We start from the raw sequence: 8,493 nt of genomic DNA, 5'->3' as shown, positions 1-8,493 counted from the left end.
CAGTGACCACATACAGTCCCAAGGCCACAGACACACGCAGAAGGGTGCCTTACTGACTTCCTAGGCGGCTGGCAATCCAAACAGGTTAGCAACACAGCTTCACAATGTGTGTACCTTTTGGCATAGGAACTATAACTTGAAGAAATCATAAATTAAAACAGAGTGTGCACAAGTGTGTGTGTGTGTGTGTGTGTGTGTGTGTGTGTGTGTGTGTGCGCGCGCGTGTAGAAGAAAGAGAATTGGAAGGAAAGAGTGAGAGAGAGAAAATTAGTAATTGAATAGAAGTCTATGTCTTATTTATTGGTCTCTGACTCAAGCAGTGTTTCCTACATTTTGCATATATTTAATCTGCACATACATAACACTGTGAGATGGATACTTTCATCTTCGCAGATGAAGAGATGAAGCTAGGATGGAAGCTAAGTCCTTTGATCAAGGTATCGAAATTGATCCGTGGCAGAAGTGATATAAACGCCTGTGTCTACAGTCTCTACTCCCATCTACCAAAGTGCTTTGATGTGTTTGTAACATTCTTTAAGAAACCAAAGAGAAAGTCACTCCAAATAGCAATTAAACATTTTATGTCAATGTGGCATCTATATATGGGAACTAGGAACTACTTAACCATCAATAATTTTCTGATTTTAAATATAAAGCAAAATTATTTATATTGTGAATAATGTTTCAAAAATTGTTTCATAATGTAGCTAGACAAGCTTAATCTTTCAAAAATGTGTATGCAAGCCATATGGAAACTCTGGGGCTTAATAATCATGAGCATAAGGAGAAAAACTGGCATACTTGATATGTCAGAAATAGTATATGATTTTATAAAATAGAAGTACAAAACCAGTGACTTCAATTTATAAGACATATCAAGTGAAATCAAAGAAAGAAAATTTGTGGAAAACTCAGAACCTACTTATAACAGTCATATAAAAGTAAAATGAATAAATGCATGAATTCTACTGAGCAATATAAAATAACATTGAAATATTTGGGATGCTTATTAAGCCTCACACAGTGCTCTTTTATATTACAAGGTCAAGTTTCTTTTTATTTTAATGTACCACATTGATATCACAAGTCTGCATTTGGAAAATACAGGAAAGATATGTTATAATTTAATTTGGAATAAAAATTACAAATATAGGTTTTAAAAAGTCTAGAAAACATAAAATTTTCATAGAAAAAAGCTCAAATTAAATTTCCTTATTTTGAAAATTTTTAAATTTCAAAATAGTACATAAAGTGAGTGTATGCAAATTTTTGTGGCAGACTTTTTTTTATTAGGCACTTCCCCTTGAAGACTCAACCAGGTTGTTGTTTGTATCAATAATTCTCTCTTACTGATGAGTGCTGTACTGGCTAGCATGCCCACTGGGACTCAATACTTGACATGCAAACTTAAAGAGGAGGGGTTCATTCTGATTTATTCTTTCAGAGGGTTCAGTCCATGGCTCCACGGCAAGTGGGTATCATGGAGTGAAGCAGCTCACTTCTTGGTGTCAGGGAAACAGAGCAAATGATGATGTTCAGAGACCAAGGACCAGATATGGTTTTCAAGGTCACACCTCTGTCACTCAGTCAGACACATCAAAAGTGTGATTTACTAATAATGCCCTATGTGGCTCTCAAGCTAGTTAAGATTAGCTGTCCTAGTGATGTTATGAGTAAAATTACTGTAAACATATGTGTATAGTTTACAAGTTTTGTTTCTTTGAGATAAATGCCCAGGGTCACAGTTGGTAATCACGTAGTATCTGTGTCTCACAAAGTTCTTTGTATCTATACCGGCATCTTCTAAACCCAGAGCAGCAAACTGGTTGATAGAGGTTATGGAAATGAGGGAGTTGAAAAATAAGTATGGGAATAAAAGGGTCATATAAAGGAAGGAATTCTTCTAGTGATGGAAGTGTTTTGGGTCTTAATAGTGCTGATAGATAAACAAGCATATTATGATAAGATTTTATGGAACTCAACGCCAGGGCCTTTAAGGACTAGAGGAAAAAAATTGAGGAGATCATATAAGGTTTGTGGATTGTGTGTTATTTCTATATTCTAATTCAAATAATTGTAGTTTGGCAAAGTGTTGTCATTAGCAAGCAGGATGGAAGAACTGTGAAGTGTTTCTGTATTATTTCTTACAACTGCATATGAATCTAAAATTGCTTCAAACACTTTTATTTTAAAAACACACTACAAAGTTGCTTTTATTATAGAGGCATGATATTATGGCAAGAGTAGATATAGAACAGAAGGATAGAATACAGAATCTGAATTTAGTATATGATAAAAGTATTTCAAATAATTGAATTTTCAGTTTTTAAATTATTCACTTGAGAATAACCAGTCTTCAAAATAAAGTCGTATCTCAACATTATACATTAAAATTTATTATGTATAATTAATTCTTATGTTTATCATGTATTTATTTATTAAAGCTATATCATAAATATCAAAGACTAAAATATGCTAAGAAGTTCTTTTAATTTTAAGGAGGGAAATGATTTTCATAGTTCTACATTAATGTCAACATTTTTGGTTTATTTATCTTACAATAAATTTAAATCTATGTTGGCAAAGACTCACTACTGCAACATTCTTCTTGGTAGACTTTTGGGTCTCTATATTTATTGCTACATTATTCAGAAAAGATCTGAGGTAGAAATTATGCAAATCTCTTCTCAAAAACCTTGGAAGCCCAAGTCAACTAAGTGACATTTTTAAAGTGCAAGAAAACATAGCAAGACAAAAAACCCCACAAAAATTGTGAATCTAGAATTCTATGATCAGAAAGTGTTCATAAAGATGAAAGAAAAACAAAGCTTTTCAAAGAAACAAAAAATAGTATCTTCAGCTGAATACTATATAAGAAACTTTTAAGTTCTTTTGGCAAAAGTGATGATACCAGAGAGAACTGTAGTATACATAAGGAAATAAAAAATCTCTGGAACTAGTAAAAATTAGGCAGTTATAACAGATTTATTTACTATCTTTAATAACTTTGAAGCAGAATTTTATATCTAAAGTGATAATACTGAAGTATTCTGCATCTATAGCATACATAAAATAAAATGTATGATCATAATAAAAAATGGATCAGAGGGAATCATAGATATATTACCTTAGGAGAACAAGTAATACATCTTCTTATCCTGAAATGATACAATATTCAGTGATTATTTCTAATGTGAATTGATCTAGATTGATCAAAATTGATTCATTCACAAATTTAAGATAAAATAGAGGGAACTAAGATATTCAGCACTATAATATCAGTACATCTACTTTACTGGGAAACTGAGAATATTATTCTCTCACCATGAAGCTGCTATCATTTATTTTTGCAATAACAAATTAATGTTATCAGTTCTCTGTTGTTGGTAAAGTACAGCCCTTGTCAAAAATTACAGTAAATTATAAGTGGGAAAAATTTAAACGTAGATTATGATAAGAGTATCAAATTCTAGATCTGTTATTTCCCATGGATTTGTAGTGATTTTACAAATTTCTACAGTTTTATCATGAAGGTAAAGAGAAAAATCTGCTACAAAATATAGTAAAATAATCTCCAAAAAATTAACACAGTTTGTATCTGAAATAATATCACAAGAGAAACAGAAATTGAAGAGCGGAAGCCAGAAAATTTGAGAAAGACATAGAGTAATTATGCTGAGTTCTACATTTTGTTAAAATGACTTTTCAATACTATTAGTTAAAGACACATTAACTTTGGGACCAAGGTGAAATAATTAGCATGAGCGGCTACATCCCGACATGCCTATCTGTTAGCATGTCATTAAATGAACAAATGAATCTTCGGTAATTGATCAAGTCAGCACTGCTCTTTGACAGTGATGCTCAGAGTAGATGACTGTCCTGTGTGAGCCACAGTTTGACACAGTGGAAAATCACTCACATTGTCTTTGTTATTGTTTATACACTATTAATTATGGATGTTCAAGTTAACTTTTTCTTTTTGTAAATATTGTACTATGCACTATTTATCATAATTACTGTTTCTCAGAATCTTAAGTTTTGCGTTAATGACGTCTTCAGTGCTGTACACTATTTTTAACCATCAACAATCATCAACACAATATTTCTATTACTGAAATCTTTGTTCTTTGTAGTGTTCTAATTATAAAGCACAACAAAATGCCAGTACATGAAGGCAATCCAAATGATATCTACTGACAGTATGAACCTTCACATACTGGAGTCATAAGAGTTTAAAGTCATTTGAGATACGAGTTTTGTTTTATTATGCAACATTAAAACGTTTCTTCTCATGAATAACTTAGGGGAAAAGGCCAATTAGCAGCTCAGTGTTATGCATTTCTTTCTCTCCAAATAACAAAGAACATTGGGTGAAAATGAGACAGACTAAAAATTTTAATTCCCTACCCCCTAGTACAGTGCCTCTGGCATATAGAAATTGGAACCCAGCCAGTCCAGTACATTCTCATTGTTCAAGGCTCATTGTGAAAAGAATCCGTCAACCACATGGAATACAGCCTCAGCCAAATGAGCATTACACGAGTAAAAAGCAGCCCATGTTTAGGGAGCCAAAATTCTTTCATAGTCCCGTAACTGAATCTTTTATGAAATGTGTCTTTGTCTATTTCATAACAGAGTGTGATAACACTTATTTGTCTTCCTTTAGAAAGTGCTTGATTCATCTTTCTATCATTAACAGCACTGCAATTAAGACATAGATTTTCAATAAATATTGAAAATTAATCCATAAAAGAGTGTCTCCTAATCTATCCTAAACTCATAAAATGTGTCCTAGGAAACAAACATTTTGATAGAAGACCAAGAAATAATACATTGTAAGGGAACTCAAGTTAGTTTATCATTAATTTATTAGGATAGGAGTTTAATTCATTTGCTCCAGGTGAGGTTTTTACATTAATTTTATTGATACACTTTTGATCTAAGACACGATCACACTGACCCCAGGAAATCTGCATGTGAAAGTGCTAGAATCAAAGACACTGTTTAGTTTTAAACCTAAGTACAGCTGGTACCTGGGGAATATTATTGCGTGAAAGAAGTCATTAAATTATACTCTCACATACGACATGTTCAAGTATGCCAAGTTAGATCTCCTTCCTTATACTGATTTGGAAGAAAAGAGGAAGAAAAACAGGATAGCACACATATTCAGACAGAAGCTTACCATCCTAAGGATAGAAGTGAATCCTGGAGAAAGCAAAGAGAAATAGGGAGACTTCTTCAACTTGAGAAATTCCAGAACAAAGTTATTGAAAGTGTGAAAAACATTACTACTTCATATACCTATTTGGTGGGATTACCTGAGAAGTAGGAGACAGGCACCATTTAATTGTGTCCAGCATAGAGAGCAAAGTATCATTATTTCACTTAGGAACAAAAGGAAACTTCTAAAATGGGTTTTCAGCATTAAAAACTCTGATGATAATGAACAAATACATTCCTTAAACGAAGTTTGTGAAAGATAGAACTGCTGAGTCCTATATTTTGTCAAACTCATTTTTAATCATTGGATAAATCTTATTTGAATTTAACAGTATATATTTTCATTTATTTCTTAATTATCCTTTTCTATTGATTTTTTTTTTTTGCTTCTTTTGGAAATACATACTTGAAATTTTTCTTTTACCATATTCTTTGTGCTTTAAGATTCCTCTGCTAATTTTTTTCTACAGTTACTTTGTAGTTAACCTTATAGGGTTATTTTATCCATGGTTTATACTTTTACAACATAAATCAAATTCTGGTTTCTTTTACTGTGTCAAAAATATCCCCCTTTTCCTAGAGTTTAATTTCCAGGAAGACTTAAGTTTAGTCCCATAGGGTTCTTATTTTACTCAAATAAACTTTTCCCACATTAAAAAATGAACTAGCTTGATTCTTCTAGCAAAAGTGACCAGTTTTACATATAATTTTTAAAAATCCTATTGAATCCTAATTTGTATTTTATTGCTCTAAATATTAGGATAATTTTCATGTAATTTATTAGAACAAAAGTAATAATTTTCACATTGGAATTCAGTAACATGAAAAACAAAAACACAAATGTTCTGTCTTTGGCATGTGAAAGCCTTTTTAAAACCTGGAATCCTTACTTTTTAACTGATTAGAACTGATGTAAGAGGAATGCTTGACTCTTACAGTGAAAGTTTAAATTTAAAAAATGTCTTTCAGTAGAGACACATTGCCATTAACACCTCTCACAATACTCCTTTTCTTCTTTAAACCCAGTTATCTCTCGATCTTGCCATGTTCCGAAGCAGCAAATAGAACTTGTGTCCTTTATCTCTACTACCCAAAATTTCCAGGAGAAATAGAATTTTCAAAATCTCAACATCCTGTGTAATCAAACTTGGTGTTTAAGAAAACAGAATTGAGCAACGTATTTTTCGTGTGGCCATAGGACAGGTGCTCAAGAGTTATGCTGTGAATGAGTAACGACCTCCTGCCTGGGCTGCCATAGGAGGTGTGTGTGTTTGTGTGTACACGTGCTATATTTTGACCTGTATGTGGCTTTGCTCATCTGTTCCCCTGCTGGCAGTAACCTTAAAGCACATCTGACACATGTTAAACAGAGCTCTTCATTAGAAGTTGCTACAGGAACAAAGTGCCAGAGGTGGAGGCCAAGACTTAATGTTTCCACCGAGCTCCACGGATCAACTATTTGTGGTCCTCAAACTCTGTCTGTGGAGCATAAGTTCTGGGATGGCTTTCTCATGCCACACTATATTGTGTGAAAACTCAAACAGAATGAAGATGCCTTGAAGGCTGCCTGAAAGGATGAGTGAAAACCTGAGGAAGTCAGATTGTCCTATGGACAATCTGTGTGTTATCTCTTTGCTGTTACCTGCTGTGGGTAACCAAGCTTCCTTGGTTTGAAACAAGGTTTTGACAGATAAATACTACTGAGAACCACCCAGTGGTCTTCTAAAAGCTGACTTTCCTATGGATTTATTATAATGTGCAAACTATAATACATCATATATTTTATTGTACCTTTCATCTTTTAAACAGTTTCTATATATATATCACCTGATTTAATTTTGTGTTTGGAGGACAGATGTGATCCCCACCTCACACCAGGGACCCATCTGTCATGTGAAGGGGTCACTAGGTGACTGGAATCCGGACCCTTCTCGCAGGTGTTGTGTCAGATCTGAACTGAGAAGGCAGTTCTTTCTCCTGTTTACAACTGTAGGGATTAAACAAATTAATGAGCTTACTTCTGACAGGCATTTTCACTCGACTTAAGTATAAGCAATGGCTTTTAATGTTAAATAAAACTCTCTTCCTTGGGTCAAACACAGCTGAGTGCGTCCCACAGTTCACCAAGTGCTGACAACCATCCTGTAAACTGGTCTCTGATTCACTATTTCTATTTCCTCCCACCAGGAGTGTTACCAAACAGTGATGGTTGCGTTTGTTCCTCAAAACCATTCATGCTGCTTTTTCTTGACATTATAAGAATGCATCAATTGTGTGTCCTACACAGCTTTGAGAAGCCATGTGTAGGATGTAGGTAGACCTGCAGTCTTCTTTAGTCCATGCTGCATGTAGAGGTCAGACTGACCCTGGGTGACTGAAGAGGCCTGGATTAAATGGATCCGTGGAGACACTGATAGGATACTTTAGCCATTTAGCCTGTGCCAAACGCCCAGGTACATGAATGACTTGCATTGCAAATATTGTCCTTGCCTTCCTAATTGAAATAATGGACCCCACCTAGACATGATCCTTACCAAATTCAGTTCTAAGCCAATGAACTTTGCCATAGCCATAAACTCCAGGCATAATACTGCTTCTCATGTACCTTACCTTGACTGCAAGAGCAGATATTGAGACTAATATTATTTATAGTCGACTGGGCCATCCTGTACAGTGTTGGATGTGTAATATTAATGCATAATTCCCTAAGGATCAGTTTAAGTAATTTTATGTGAGATCACTCGTTTATGCCAGAGAATAAATGAATAAACATTGGATCAGGACTCTTAGTTCTTAGATGCTGACATACATGTGCCACGGAGATATCAACTGTATGCATTAGGCATGCGTTATGTCTGCTTATCTATATTTAATTCCTAATATTTGGAAAAGATTACTAGAACATCTACAAGGAACAATAGAGCATCTTAAAATACAACAAAATGTATAAATAGATGCATGAGAATATTTTCTGAAATTGTCACAGAGGCAACTTTAAGCTTGCACATACCTTTTAATCCTGTGTTTTGTCACAAACTACCAGCTCATGTTTTATAAATGCATGAATTGTTTACCAGGAAAATTAATAGATGGTATATAATTAAATGTATGAACCCGTAATTGGTATTATAATTTTATTAGTAACAAACAATAACAATATAACATCATTGTGAAACTTTGAAATACCAAAGATGTTAGTTATGGAAATTCCTCAGACTTTTTACTGAAATAGTAAATGCAATTCATTTTCCTGGTTTATCTTTTAGA

The sequence above is a fragment of the Cavia porcellus genome, unplaced genomic scaffold (assembly GCF_034190915.1).
Source record: "Cavia porcellus strain 051 isolate PalLab524CR breed Dunkin Hartley unplaced genomic scaffold, mCavPor4.1 scaffold_7, whole genome shotgun sequence".
Classification (NCBI taxonomy): Eukaryota; Metazoa; Chordata; class Mammalia; order Rodentia; family Caviidae; genus Cavia; species Cavia porcellus.
The sequence above is the reverse complement of the archived record's forward strand: the minus strand, read 5'-3'. Positions refer to the sequence as shown.